Raw genomic sequence first — 16518 nt, 5'->3', positions numbered from 1 at the left:
CATTTATTTACAGTTCAACGATTAAAAAGTAAATATAATTGATACAAACTCTTTCTGATCTTTTGGTGTTCTCTGTGTGTATGCTCTATGTCCTAATTCTTGCCTGCAATTTGATATGCACTATCAATTCTATCATATTTTGGGATCTTATTGATAAATCAAACATAATGCTGGGAACTGTGAAGTATCTACCTATGGAATTTATTCTCTATCTGATAGTGCATGATCTCAGGTTAGGTTCAGAGCTCTTGAAAATCTGCCATGTGAGACAAAGACCTGGATTACAGGAAGCACCCTTTCATTTTGTTTTCCATCTATTCTTTGCTTATCTTTAGTAGCAGATAAGTGGATTTTAACTGGATAACATGTACATCTGAATCCTCACAGAACATGAATCAAGGACAATGAGATCAGACATCAACAAGATGTGTACACGAGAATGCTCAGACAACCGGCTGATGCAGCATTAGAGCCAAACTGGGCTTTGAAAAAAATCAGTTTCCAATCCAATGACGCACATTTTCAAGTTTTGCCAGCAGTCAGAAGGTTGAGAGATGTCATGTTACAGAAGACTGACCACCAGCCTAGAAACCCGGAGCTCCTGAGTTTCATCCCAGCTCCAGTGTTGCCTGGTAGCATGGCCTTTGGTAAGTCACTTAGGCCTTATCTACACTACACAGTTTTGTCAACAAAAGTCGGCTTTCATCGACAAAACAGTGGAGGTGTACACATTGAAATGTTTCTCCTGCCGACGTGACTCCCCTGCTATGCTGACATAATAAAGCTATTACGACGAGAGGGATAGGACTTATGTTGGTTTAGTTAGGGCAACAAAGTGTCTGTGTAGACACTGCGTTCCTTACATCAGCTGTTGGCGGCCATTCTGGAGCTGAAGCCATGAAATTGACAAGAAAGCCAGCTCCTGGCTCCCCTTAGACTCTCCAGTCTATCTTGCCAGCCAGGCAAGCTAGACTTAGTAAAAAAATGGTCACTTACAACAAAAATCATACAATATTCAGGTTTCTTCCAGTCCCAAGAGACCAGTCACTTACCGCAAATCAAGTAGTACCCTATATCTTACATCAAAGACAAGGCCAAGCCTGTAATAAACTATCTAAAGGTTTATTAACTAGGAAAAGAAATGAGAGTTATTTGCAGGTTAAAGTAAGTAAACATATACATAAATGAATTGTAATCTATATCCTAAGAGTGACAGAGTTGTAGTGATCTGTCAATTCAAAGTGTCTTTCAGGGTAGAGTCAGGATGTAACCCCTGGAGATCTCTGGCTTCAGTTTAGTGTCTCTGGCCTTGTGGGAGTTCAAATAGCAAAGAGATAGAAATTTTTTTTAGGTTTTTGTTTTATTTCTTTTATTCAGCTCCAGATCCATAGGATACGCTTCCTTGCACATAGCAATTCTAACATGCGATATGGCCATTAACTAATCCTTTGTACTGCAATGTTCCTTGATGGCCCATCTGACTTTGATAGTTCTTCTGGATGGGCAGGGGGAAAACACTCTTCCCATCCGAGTTCACAAGTTTAGAGCAAATACTTTCAAAGTTATAAAGCAAAACTTACATATTTCCTTATATCATGGAATATAGACATTACAAATAAGATTAATGCATGCAACAACTTTCCAATATTCTATAGAGTGAAACATTAAATACATTCTTATAAGACTAACACCTATTTTGAGCAACACTAACACAGAAGTGCAATGGTTTGGTCTCCTGCTATCAATTTGTGACTTGTTAGCTAACGTCTGAGGCCTTAGCGAAAGCTGGCACTTGGCCTGCCAGCATCACAGTGTGCTCCTAAGAGTCTCCCATCTAAGAGAATTGTAAAGGGTAATTGTCACCCTATTGATTTGGAAACTGTAGAAATAGGAGCTGAACCCATTGTAGGTTAACACAGAATCATTAATTCAGTTCAAATAAAGAAAGGCTACACCTTCATGCAGACCATCTGCAGACATCTCTCTCCTCAGCAGGACAACTCGGGAAGAAACAGTGATAACAGAGAGTGACTGTTTATGTGCTTCTCCTCAAAAACTGCAGAGCTCCCAAGGAGGGAGACAGCACCCTGGAGAAGGCACTCCTTGCCTCCATGTCCCAAGGAGGAGTGCCACCTGTGTTAAGTCCCCTCTAGTTGCATAAAAGCAAAGGAGGTGATCTGGGCCCATGTGAGTTCAGTGAGCATTGATCAAGGATGAATTTAATCCACTCAGACTATATTTTAATAGGTGCAGATGGCTTTTTAGACACATAAAAGCATTAGCATTATTATATTTTAATGCCATCCTCCCCATTAACCTTCACACAGGCTCTTTATATATTTGTAGAACCTCCACTAGCTCTCTAAATAAGCAAAAGGGCAAGATCCCTCCCCATCACTCAAGAGAATGTTAGGACTGAACCTAGTTCTGTGATGGCTGAGGCATCATTTTCTATAAGGTTGTGCTATGCCATATTTGATGGATACAGTGAATCCCTCAGATGGCTGGTGTGCATTCTGCAGTAGGTCAAATATTCTCACCAGGGGAGTATTTTTTTCCCCACCAGAGGAGCAGCAGAGTTCACCTAACTTCCCCTCCTGCCCAACTAATCCCCACTCCATGAAGTCCTATCCTGGCCAGCACAATTTGAGGTGCAGATGTAGATGTATCTGCCAGAATCCCTGCTCTTCTAACAGTGTGGGCAAGGGTAAGATTTAGCCTTTATGGAACGTAGGACATGATCCTGTGAGGTGCTGAGAAGCTCCTGACTTCAAAGTGAGATGGGGTGAAGGTTGTCTCACAGGACTGGGCCTTAAAGTAGACCTCATCAAATCCTATTAGAAATGTCTCCATGGGTTGAATACAGTATGAATTACAACTAGAAGCTCTTAGAAGAATGAGCTAAGGATCATAAGGTGAGACTGAAACAACAGATCACATATCAGTTGTGGATATTTGGCACATCTCTCTCTCTCTCTCTCTCTCTCTCTCTCTCTCAAACTCACACACACACACATTTTGAAGAGGGCCCAGTCCTGCTCCCGTTGAAGTCAATGGCAGTCAGACTTCAATGGGAGTCTCTGATGTACCCTTTACCTCTCCAGGGACACGTGACAGTTGAAGCACAGAAAACTTTGCAAAGCCTGTATGTTATAACACAATTACTCTTTAGATAGCGCAAGACATGTACAAATCTGGACAAAATAATAAACACCTATATGCTTTTCTCTGCTTCAGTTTCCTCACCACTCTTGAGCATTCTTTGGGCTCAGGTCAGAGTCTTTATAATGAGTCCAGAATTCTTCCTCTCCTCTCTCTTCTGCAGATGGAACATGGAGTCTCCCCTCATGCCTTCTGGTCTCTTCTCCCTAAAATGGCCAGTGAACGATCCTTTCTTTTACAACCTCCTCTCCTATGTGTCAGGTGACCAGTGATTAGAGTCCTCCACCAGTGATCCATTGCTTAGTTACCTCCCCACTGGAGTTCAGGCTTGAAAAACTGGTTTGCCCTATGTGGTAGCCACCTTTGTCTCAGGGGGCTTCCATTGGAATGGAAGACTATCAAGGTTTAACAATGCTTCATTGTTAGCCTTCTTGGAATTTCAGTCCAGCGCTGAGGTACCAAGACAAAAGAGACAACAGACAACCCCACATTCAAAATGGAATTTGCAGTTGGACACAGATACAGTTGGAAAGTCCCCAATATAAAACAAGAATGCATAAACTGTACATAGATTCCCCAGATTGTCACACTGAGGTTTTGTTTTTGTTATTGTGATCTATTTTTCCACACACTGTGTAGACTATAACAACCTCAGTGGCTAAAATCTATTATTAGCCCTACAGAATGCAATGTCAAAGAAATTTCAAATAAATAAAAACATTGTAAAACTAATTACACAGCAGCCTGAATATGGGTGATGTTTCTTTTTCTACTGAACTTAGGAATTGTCACATTAGACTTTCAAAAGTATGACAAATGGCAAAAGTTTATGGCAGTAGTTTTCTAGGGTACATGTGGACACCCATTTTACACAAAACTTTATTTATAATCTTTCTATACTCATAAAAGAGCTTGTTGGACCCACACAAAAAGCCCAGGTGAAGCACACATGTATGATCAGTACACAATAAAGTATCTACATTTTAATTGCAACACACTTGAATTAGAAAACTTTCCAACCCCAACACACTTATACTGTATTTATATTTATTGCAGAAAGGACAGAAAAAAACCCAAACCAGTTCTTCATTCATCACACCCTTTGACGGCAGAGGAGCTAATTTTTAAAGTTAAAATGATTCTCTTTGAAATGAGAGATTCTGATGAACAGAGGCACAGATTGATTATATCCTGCTTCCATAAATGTTTTACTTTAGCTCAGAGTTCATATTAATTAATCTCACTGTAGATTTTATAGTTTGAAATTAATTATGCCCTTCAGATTTTCTCCATAGATTTTTTCAATGTGTATTACATAACAAATAATTTACCCATTCAAGCTTTAATTTGACATTCAAGGATGACGGAATATGTTTTTACTGAAGATATCGGGAACAGCTGACTAAGTTCCGAGTTATAAAGTCACAGACATCTATTTTTTTTAGAACTTCTGAAAATGAACTCACTCCAATACATCTTCAGTATTTTGTGACAATCTGTAAGTAAATATAGTTTGTTTTCATTCTTAGTATGGTATTTCGAGAGAGCATATTATATTCTTATCACTTTCAAGAATATTTTTAGTCTTCCTAAAGCCAGGTTTATGTCCAGTCACAAAGGTTAACAGATTTTCCCCTTAACCTTTTTGTCACCTTTGGATTATTTCCCACAATTATTCCCTTTGGGTTTACTCTAAGTGAAATTAAGTACTTTTTTCATATTTTACCTATCTCTGGCTGTTATTTAAAAACATCAGGTATTAGCACTGTTGTCAGCAGGTTTTTGTGCAGCGTTCCCATCCTGAAGAGATGTTCCTTATTTTAAATTTTAAAAAAATGCTGTGTTAGATCCCTGCCCCTCCTTCACCCATGCAGAAGCAACAGAAAGCTGCCTACAGGAATAGCTGGGACTCCCCTGATATAGTAGAGTGGCTGTTGATCAATACAGAATTAAAGGAGAGTAACATAATTAATGATGTTAGTATGGGCTTATGGAAAACAGATCCTGCCAAACTAACTTGGTATCGCTTTTTGATGAGATTTTTAAGTATGGCTTATAAAGGCAATAATGTAGATGTAATATACTTAGATTATGGTAAGGCATTTGACTTGTTGTCACATGATATTTTGATTAAAAAATAGAATGATATAAAATTAACATGGAACACATTAAATGGATTCAAAAATGGCTAATCGACAGTTCTCAGAATATAACTGTAAATCCATCATTGAGCAGATGTATTTCTAGTGGGGTCCCACAGAGATCAGTTCTTGTCCCTATGCTATTTAACATTTTCATCAATGACCGTGAAGAAAACATTAAAGCATCACTGATAAAGTCTGCAGATAACACAAAGATTGGGGGATTGATAAATAATGAAGAGGACTGGTCACTGATACAAAGTAATTTGGATTGCTTAGTAAACTGGACACATACAAACAATATGTGGTTCAATGAGGCCAAATGTAAAGACTGTCGGCCATACTTACATGGTGGGGGGGTCTCAATTCTGGGAAGCAGTGACTCTGAAAAAGACTAGGGAGTCACGGGTAGTGATCAATAGCTGGATGTCTAGTTGGCAGCTGGTATCAAGCGGAGCACCCCAGTGGTTGGTCCTGGGGCTGGTTTTGTTCAACATCTTAATTAATGATCTGGATGATGGGATGGATTGCACCCTCAGCAAGTTCGTGGATGACACTAAGCTTGGGGGAGAGGGCAGACACGCTGGAGGGTAGGGATAGGGTCCAGACTGACATAGACAATTGGAGGATTGGGCCAAAAGAAATCTGATGAGGTTCAACAAGGACAAGTGCAGAGTCCTGCACTTAGGACGGAAGAATCCCATGCACTGCTACAGGCTGGGGACCCACTGGCTAAGCAGCAGTTCTGCAGAAAAGGACCTGGGGATTACAGTGGATGAGAAGCTGGATATGAGTCAACAGTGTGCCCCTGTTGCCAAGAAGGCTAACGGAATATTGGGCTGCATTAGTAGGAGCATTGCCAGCAGATTGAGGGAAATGATTATTCCCCTCTATTTGGCTGGTGAGGCCACATCTGGAGTAGTGCGTCCAGTCTCGGGCCACCCACTACAGAAAGGATGTGGACAAATTGGAGAGAGTCCAGCAGAGGGCAACGAAAATGATTAGGGGGTTGGGGCACATGACTTACGAGGAGCGGCTGAGGGAAATGGACTTATTTAGTCTACAAAGGGAAGAGTGAGGGGGGATCTGATAGCAGCCTTCAACTACCTGAAGGGAGGTTCCAAAGAGGATGGAGCTTGGCTGTTCTCAGTGGTGGCAGATGACAGAACAAGGGGCAATAGTCTCAAGTTGCAGTGGGGGAGGTCTAGGTTGGATTTTAGAAAAAACTATTTCACTAGGAGGGTGGTGAAGCACTGGAATGGGTTACCTAGGGAGGTGGTGGAATCTCCATCCTTAGAGGTTTTTAAGGCCTGGCTTGACAAAGCCCTGTCTGGGATGATTTAGTTGGGATTGGTCCTGTTTTGAGCAGGGGGTTGGACTAGAAGACCTCCTGAAGTCTCTTCCAATCCAAATCTTCTATGATTCTATTCTATGATAGTCTGCTGAACAGGAGCTTCCAGGGTGATGCTGTGGCCAAAAGGGCTAATGAGACACTTGTATGTATATATATGTAATGTTGTAGCTGTGTCAGTCCCAGGATATTAGAGAAATAAGGTAGGTAACCTAATATCTTTTATTGGACCAACTTCTGTTGGTGAGAGAGACAAATTTCAAGCTTACACAGAGCTCTTCTTCAGGTCTGGGAAATGTACTCAGCGTGTCACAGCTAAATACAAGGTGGAACAGATTGTTAATCATAAGTAGTTAACACACATTTCAAGGGATCATTCAAGGTGAAGTGGCTTGTTAACACCCCTTCAATCATAGGGGGGAAAGAAAGGTGGTGGAAGTCACCTGGGTGGCAGGGGGGGGGGGTTGTTAGTGAGCTATAGCCATAAATCCGGTGTCTCTAGTCAGACTGTGATTTTTAGTTATGAATTAAAGCTCCCAGACTCATCTTTTGAAAGTACGGTCCTGGTTTCCTTTGAGGATTAGTGGAGTTAACCAGCAATTTCATCTTGAATGGTCCCTTGAAATATGTATTAACTACTTAATTAACTTATGTTAAACTATCTGTTCCACCTTGTATTTCGCTGGGACACTGAGCACGTTTCCCACATCTGAAGAAAAGCTCTGTGTAATCTCGAAAGCTTGTCTCTCTCACCAACAGGAGTTGGTCCAGTAAAAGATATTACCTCACCCACCTTGTCTCCCTTGTAGGTATAAATGGGGGAATATTGAGTAGGAATAAAGAGGCTGTATTATCTCTGTATTTGGAACTGGTATAACTGCTACTGAAATACAGTGTACAGTTCTGGTGTCCACAGTTAAAGAAGGATGGTGATAAATGGCAGAAGATTCAGAGAAGAGCTACAATAATGATTAAAGGATTGGAAAACATGCCATATAGTGATAGACTCAAAGAGCTCAAATTGTTTATCTTAACAAAGGAGAGCAAAAGAGGTGACTTAGATCACAGTCTATATGTATCTAGTTGGGGAACAGAAATTTGATAATGGGATATTCATTCTAGCAGACAAAGATATAACAAGATCCAATGGCTAGAAGTTGAAGCTGGACAAATTCAGACTGGAAATAAAGATTCAAATTTTTAACAGTGAAGATAATTAACTATTGGAAAAACGTTCTATATCACAGGCAATTTAAAAATTAAGGTTAAGTACTGCAGGACACACATTTTAGGAATGGGAAAAAGCTATCAAGACAAACAAAATTATCTTTTTATTTTTGTATTATTTTAGTTACACCTCCCTGCTTGTTCATAATTTTAGGACATAGGATGGTCATGTTTTCTGCCATTGTAGAGTTTTATCAAACACAAATACAGTAACTGGATCGATTAATCCATGGAACAATGATACTGACTCAATGGATTTACATGAGGGTAAATTTATCCTTTGGTTGAACCAATGACATAATGGGGAAAAAGAAAAGGAGTACTTGTGGCACCTTAGAGACTAACCAATCTATTTGAGCATAAGCTTTCGTGAGCTACAGCTCTATTCTGCCAGGCACGTGCCCCAAAAGTGGGTAGGTCTGGCTCAGGAGTAGGTAGGGCCAGACTTATCAGACAAGGACCTGATTCAGCAAGATTCCCAGGAAGCTTCTGCCAGCAGATTTTATAGCTTCCCTTCTTCATGGGTAAATCCTTTCTTTGCTGAAGCGACATCTCCATGCACAAATAAGCAAAATTGAGGATAGTGGGGGTAAATGTGGTTTTATAACTTTCCCCTTTGCATAATGTAAAATAACCCTCAGCTGTTGTAAATCAGCATAGCTGCAATGAAGTCGATCAATGTATGTTTATTTACAACAGCTGAGGCTCAGGGCAAGGTTTCTAGACTTGCAAAGTAATCTATAACAATCTCAATCCAGGAAACACCACTCATTCTGCCATTAGATGCGTAAACAGCTTCCCTTTGTGTGTGCATTTGAGTGCAGACATTGACTTTACAGCTGCAGACATAATAAGATGTAGCCCCACTCTCTGAATTTCTTTAAAACACTTTATGAATATTCTCTCAATGAAGTATGTTGCTGTTTTCACACCAGGGATGCATGGTAGGGAATGACATTATCAATATACAATTCTAGAAATTCATCATCAGTATAATTATGTCAAACTCATTCATATTTCTTCCTTGATGCCTCTTCATATTGATATAAATGATGGTGTTTTATTTAACAATAATTCAATTAGTAAGGTTGATTTCTACCTGATGTTTAGTAGAACCACATTTTGGCTCCCAGTGGAAGGTTCCCCTTTGTGCTTGAGTGTTTTCTATCAATCTTCCCCTTGTCCTTTTGATCTTGTCCTCTTTTTTGTCCTTCTGAGGTGAAAGCATCCATTCTGAGTAGCTAATAAAAAAAAAATATCCTGGAATGCAGAGTCCTCTTTGCTTGACAATCATTGGAAGGGATTCAGAGACTGCAATCTGTTATTCCTGTTTAGAATACTACTTTGCTGTTCCTTCTGTGGGTTATTATATCAATCCCAGAGCAAAATTTGGAGCTTCCCTGTAGACTTCATTATCTCTTCCCTTCTCCCCAATTCCTTTTTTATTTTTATGTTTCTCTACACCATAGACTCGTGGAAATTAGAGATAAAAAAGCCGTGTTAGAGTGTATACTTTGCTCCCTGCCAACAGTTTCCAATAGGGCATTGTGAAGTGCTATTCCCAGTGAGGTTTCCACAACATCTCTTAGGAAATAGGTCCACATTTTGGTTCCAAACGTCTGTTTTTACTGGATTATGTGTTTTACTTCATCTTTTTCACTTAATTCTTTACACAACATGTTTCTTAGTAACGGTAATTCCAGGAACATTTGCGCAGCTCTTTTCCCCTGTTGTCATATGTTTTGATATAACAAAAGTAAAAGTCACAGTTGAATATTCTTACACTCTCAATCCTCTAGAGCAAACTGTTCTCAGATACTCAAGAAGAGATGAACTGTGACAAGTCAAATTTAAGGCTCCTCTTTGTTTGGCCCTATGTCAATGTATCTTGTATTTATGGTTCCCTATACTGATTAATGGATGAATTGTTGCTCCAGTCCCCTTCAGTTTTAAGGAGGATGAGCATTCCAGTAGTTGCAGAAAATCTAGGAGGAGAATGGATATTATTATTTAGCTGAGTCACTGTCCCTCAGTAAGACCCTGTGTGAGACACAGGATTCCTTCTGCCTCCATATATCACAGCAGATAGAAAACCGAGTTCTGCAGCATTTCTTTGTAAACCAGGTACTGCATCTACAATGAGTTCCCCTGGCTTAATAATTTGCTGTTTATTTCCAGACTAATCTTCTTACTGCACAAGAATGTTAAGCTTGAATGTCACTATTTTTCATATTCTATTTTTAGATAATGAAAAGCAAGGTCATGCTTGTGATGGTTCTCAGGGTACCCAGGTCTGCGAGCCACTTTGTTACCCCTGCCTCCAGAGTGAGAGAGTCTTGCTTGTCCTAAAAGAATGTTAGCTCCCTAACACCAGTAGCCTTTCAGCCACTCAAGCCCTCTCCTCCAGGCTATGCCAGCACTGTCATTGTCTGACAAGTTAACAAGAGGTGCACTCCAGTCCCTGACACCTTTGAATTGTTCCCCTATGATATCTAGCGGCTGCATTGGCTACCCACAGAAATCCCAGCTCCTCTGCCTCCAAAGGAGCAGTGTATCCCAGTTTACCAGTTTTGCCTTAAAACCACGGGTCCGGTATAACACACAGCACTTGTAATGAAACAAAAGAAGGAATAGAGATTCACTTAGAAATGAGAAAGTGATGGAAACAAATGCTTACAATACAAACCAAAATAATAAAATGCAAACTATGGCCTGTACTTATTAATAGTTAACTTTCCTATCTAATAAAGTAGGGTTTCTCTCCAAAGTTCAGTCCATTGTAGAGCTGGCAGGCTTCATAGAAGCAAGGATCCAATCTTCCAGGAAAAACACCTTGCTCAACAAAATGGCTCCTCAGTAAACAGATCCAGAGTTCCCTGTAATACTGAGACAGTCTTATCTTTTTTCATAGGCAGGGTGAACCCTGTCTATTATAATGGTCCTTTTTAAAAAAACCCTCCAAGTGGTTTCAACTGTTTGCAGTTGTGTTTGGTGGTTTTCCAGTAGCAGTTCTGTGATGAGGCAGCAACTCCTACACAAACAAGCCATCACCAAGAAGTATCACTCCTTTGTGAATCCTTTTAACCTTAAGAGCACAAACCATAAGACCATAAGGGCATTAACTTCAATATAGTTACATTATTCCTCAATATTACCTGTATACACATCACAGTATGTTTATGAACTCGATAAGTTGCAAACTACGTTACCATTTCAGGACAAATGCTCTGTAAGCAATATATTTGATGTTGTCAGTTTGTCATGTTTGAGACAAGAGTTGTTTCAAAAGAATAGGGGACCCTTTTCCAAGGGCCCTGTGTATCACAGTGTTCATCTCACCTTTTGCCATCTGTCAGGATGATATGTATACAAGCAGGTGCACACCTCTGAAGACAGGTGAATACTGTCTAATGAAGTTGTATAGGTAATCAAAGGGTTACTGAAGCTGCCATTGTCAGTTTCAGGGGTCCCAGCATTATCATGCCACTGGTATTTGGAATAATGGACTAGATGAAGGGTTATTGGAAACAAAATTCTTATACACATTATAAGGGCCAAATCCAGAGATAGTAAGCAGCTGATGAACATCAACAATTCTCATTGATTAAAATGAGGTTTATTAAATTAAATGCATACAAATCACCCACCAAATCTCTAAGCACTTATACAAATACATTGAAAATCCACAACTAATCAAAAACAGTGTGCCTGGCTTGACCCCCTCATAGTTTATAAATCAGTTAGACAGCTGATGATAAACTAACCCCTCCTTGAATGCCCAACTATCATATACCCTGCAACTTACCACCTTATTAAAACCCTGGGACAATGAGAAAGCATTGCAGAACATCCAAAAATTGCACAATTTCAGGCTATTTCAGACTAAGGTGGGCGATGACAGAATGGAGCATCCCTTATGGAAGTGGCCTGCCCACCAGGGAACTGGTACCTTAAGCTCCTCTATTAAATACAGCTGAGGCATCACAGAACAAGGAGAAAAGTGGTCTATAAAAGAGGCAGGTCCCAAACCTTTTGCGTTGTTATAAACTAAAATCAACATCCTAAACTACACCCAGAAACTAATAGGCAGCCAGAATAGATACAGGGTACTGGTATAATGTATTCTAGACCAAAAACTTTACTTAACAGGCAGGTAGCCACATTCTGCATTTGCTTGAGTTTACAAATGGTCTGATGATACAGGACCATGTAGAGAGCATTCCAGAGTGTAATTTTAATTTGGAAAGGCACAGATAGTTGTAGTGAGGTCCACATCCAAAAGAAAGGGTCATACCAGTCTCAACAAGCAAATTTGGAAAAAAAAAAGCAGTCTTGATCACATTTGCTAACTGATCTTCCAGCTTTCAGAGTAGCAGCTGTGTTAGTCTGTATTCGCAAAAAGAAAAGGAGTACTTGTGGCACCTTAGAGACTAACCAATTTATTTGAGCATAAGCTTTCGTGAGCTACAGCTCACTTCATCGGAGCTCTGAATTGTGAACTTGTGTTAATCTTGACATGAAAGTGGTGTCCTGATTTGTCAGCATCACACTGGGGATGCCTACCTGAGAGAACATTTTTAGCAACTCATCAACAGTGGAATTATACTGGCGCTGCAAGGGGGCCTCCACATCCATGGAGATGAAGAGTGGATTAGTCCCCGACGAAACTTTGAAAATAAAAATTAACTAATGGGGTGGTGAGGGCATTTACTGACATGGTTAAACATCACCACCATTGTAAATAGTTTGGTTCTATCAAAAGTAAATTCCTCCACTTTTTCCAGATTTACACTGAACCTCAGCAGAACTAAGAGCCCCACCTGCTTTCATAAACACTTGATTGGACAAAGCAAATGCTTCACAGCCACTTATGTGAGTGAAGGCCATGGCTGTTTACAGAGTAGTATCCTGTGGGACTGACTTTCACAGACTCAATTTTAGCATACTGAAGTAATTCAAGGATACCATTACTAGTATCACATTGATTTAATATCCCCTTTCCTTCTCTAGGTCTCCTGGGACTGGTAAATTCAACCCAAGTTCAAAAACTGACATGTACAATTCCAGACAACAGACTTGATCTTAGGTAGCACAGTTCTTATCACCCTGAATTTGTCTTGCAGTTGGAATTACTGAGCGCATTTTACACAAACGTTATTTACATCCGCTCCTGACCTCTGACCTTATGTTACCTGCTCAAACCAACAGTAATTTAGCCACAGACTGAAGGTCTTGTCCAGCCTGCAATCTCCCCTCTTTGTTTACTTTATATAAGTAGTATTAGTCACCAGGGTCTTTGGTAAAGAAACAAGTCAGTCCCTAGCACTTATTCCAAGTAAAGCAGAGACTGCAGGAATGGGCTAAAAATCTGGAACGTGATAAATTCTTACATGGCAGGGCAGTTCACATTAATGTGGAAATGTTAACAGTTTATGTATACAGCAAAAGAAAAGACTCGTGAAAGGCCAGGAAGAAAAGACTGACCATTAATAGAAGTGGAAAAACCTAACATCAGGAAAAAAACCAAACAAACCTAGGAGTACTTTTGGCACCTGAGAGACTAACAAATTTATTAGAACATAAGCTTCGTGGGCTACAGCCCACTTCATCGGCTGCATTGAATGGAACATATAGAAAGAAGAAAAGGAGTACTTGTGGCACCCGAGTATGCATCCGATGAAGTGAGCTGTAGCTCACGAAAGCTTATGCTCAAATAAATTGGTTAGTCTCTAAGGTGCCACAAGTACTCCTTTTCTTTTTGTGAATACAGACTAACACGGCTGCTATTCTGAAACCTGTCATATAGTAAGAAGATATATACATACAGAGAAGGTGGAATTTGCCATACAAACTGTAAGAGGCTATGACCCAGCCACTCCCAGTCTCTATTCAAACCCAGTGGCTGGGTCATTACACATATTGAATCTATTTCCACATGTTAAGTATCCTCACACCTTCTTGTCAACTGTCTAAATGGGCCATCTTGATTATCACTACAAAAGGTTTTTTTTTCTCCTGCTGATAATAGCTCATCTTAATTAATTAGCCGCTTACAGTTTGTATGGCAAATTCCACCTTCTCTGTATGTGTGTGTATATATATATATATATATAATCTTCTTATAATGTGTTCCATTCAATGCATCCAATGAAGTGGGCTGTAGCCCTAATGCTCTAAGTGACCTGTAGCCCACGAAAGCTTACGCTCAAATAAATTGGTTAGTCTCTAAGGTGCCACAAGTCCTCCTTTTCTTTTTGCGGATACAGACTTACACGGCTGGTACTCTGAAACCTAATAAATTTGTTAGTCTCTAAGGTGTCATAAGTACTCCTGTTTTTTTGTTTTGTTTTGTTTTGTTTTTTGGATACAGACTACATGGCTTCTACTCTGAAACCTAACATCAGGAGAAAGGATTAAGGGTATTTGTTTTATAAAAGGAACTAAAAAATCTTGTACACTTCCTGGTTGTGTAAATATAAGTAAATAGCTGCAGAACTGTCTCTTTAAATGACAACAATTAAGAACAGCCCCCTGCTGACCAGAGCATTGCTTTGGCTTTTTAAATTTAATCATTATTAATTTTCAAGAAAAATAGTCTCACGAAAAAAAACAACAACAGAGAAAGCACATATAGCTGTGTTATTTGGATGAAAGAATGATCTGGAAAATAACATCCATAAGTAGAGCTGGATAATATAATTTTATGAAAATTTTTTTCAGTGGAAAATGCAGACTTGGCAACACCAAATAGTTCTATGAATTTGTGTTGATGTTGCTGAATTGTTTTGGTAAAAACTAACCAACCAAAAAACAAAACAAAAAAACTCTAAAACAAAAATCTAAATGTTACATTTTGATATTTTCTAAACAGAATGTTTTGCTTTTTCAATTCAAAACTACTTATTGCTTAGAAATTTTATTTTAAAAAATTTAAAATGCTCAAAAGTGCTCTAAATTGAAATGAAGTATTTCATTTTAGGTCAAACAAAACATTTTGCTGAAAATTTAAAAAAAAATATTTTCAATTCTATCTGAAACTGTTTTTTCCACCAGACAATTTCCAGTGACCAAAAATAAAATAAAATAATTTTAAAAAATCCAATATTTGCTCATCTCTTCCTGTAACACACCAAGACAGGAGAACCACTCCAGGATACAGCAAGTGTATATTGTAAAAATTAATAAAAATACACATCATGGGGAATCATATTCAGTCATAAAGTAGACCTACCAAAGAAGAAGAACAAGACAAACAAAATATAGATAGCCAAGACAATGAGACATGTGAAACCAAATTTCTGAGAATGTTGAACAGAAAAGGGTAGCACAATATCAAGATAGAAGGGAATACATTTAAATTGTAGCTAAAGTTACCAGTGATACAAATTAGCAGTACAATACAGCAACAGCATAAAAATGCCCAAACAGTAACGATCAACATATAGCCAAGGAATCTGTAACTGTCATGCAAATCTAGCTATGAACTAATTTCCTCCAATGTAAGTTAAATCCCACTTACAAAAATTACTTTTCAGGATAAAAACTTAGTATGAGGAACAGCATGCAGTGTGTGAAAAAGAGCTAAAGGACAGTATCAGGGTTTGGTTTCATTCTCACAGCTAATGGCATTTAAGGTGATGTTACATCATTTTAAATAACATGATAATATGAAACATTAATTATAAATTCCTAGGCCAGATCTTCAGCTGTCATGAATTGGCATAGTCAATGGAGCTATGGTGATTTACACCAGCTCAGCACCTGGACCATCAATTTTAACCAGTGTATTTTGATTTTTAATTATGCCACTTTTTGCTTTTTAATATTTTAGTTAGCTTTAAATTATTTATGAAGTTTGTGCTATTAAATTTGATCTGTTTGTGTATTGCCCAACCACTTCAACTGAGTGTATGCTGATGCTTTGTAAATAAAAATATTATTTTAAATGATGGAAGATGGGTTTGGTACTTTTGAGTTAAAAAATATTCTAGTATCTTCCCCACCATCTTTCCATCATCAGGTCCAGAAATTCTTATAATTCACTCTCTCTTAAAAAAATAGAAATCAGTTCTAGTTGTTTTAGTTAACAATATAGAAAAATCCCACTGTGACCAGTAATGCCACATATGAAAATGCTATGAAAAAAGTGAATGGAAAAATGAAATGAAGTTAAACTTAAAATTCCAAATCCAATCTTCTGTGGCTTCTTCTGAGGAAAAAGCATAGAGAACCTCTTCCCTTGCATTATCTACAGGGAAGACTGTCTCCAGCACTTGCCAGTAGAGATGGCTGACCCTTTTATCATGTCCTCCTGGGGCTTAGACCTTTGTATTCCTGTGACTACTGAAACCACTAACCTATGCAGATGCATTTTTATATTACTTTGTTCTCACTGCCCCCTAAACCTTGCCATTGATTCATGTTGTAGAGTGTCAAAATCCTACACTGTGAGCTCCTTAAGAAGAACTGTCTTTGCTTTTGGGTTTGTACATTGGTGCTCTGACTCCTGATTGGGATCCTTAGGCACTATCTCAGTAGAAACACTAATAAATAAATAATCTCTATATTCTCGGGCTGTTAAGGGGCATCCCCACCTGTGATATAATTTAGAGCAGCTTCAGAGACCCATCCATACGG

The sequence above is a fragment of the Chelonia mydas genome, chromosome 7 (genome assembly GCF_015237465.2).
Source record: "Chelonia mydas isolate rCheMyd1 chromosome 7, rCheMyd1.pri.v2, whole genome shotgun sequence".
Taxonomy (NCBI): domain Eukaryota; kingdom Metazoa; phylum Chordata; order Testudines; family Cheloniidae; genus Chelonia; species Chelonia mydas.
Note: the sequence above shows the minus strand (reverse complement) of the source record.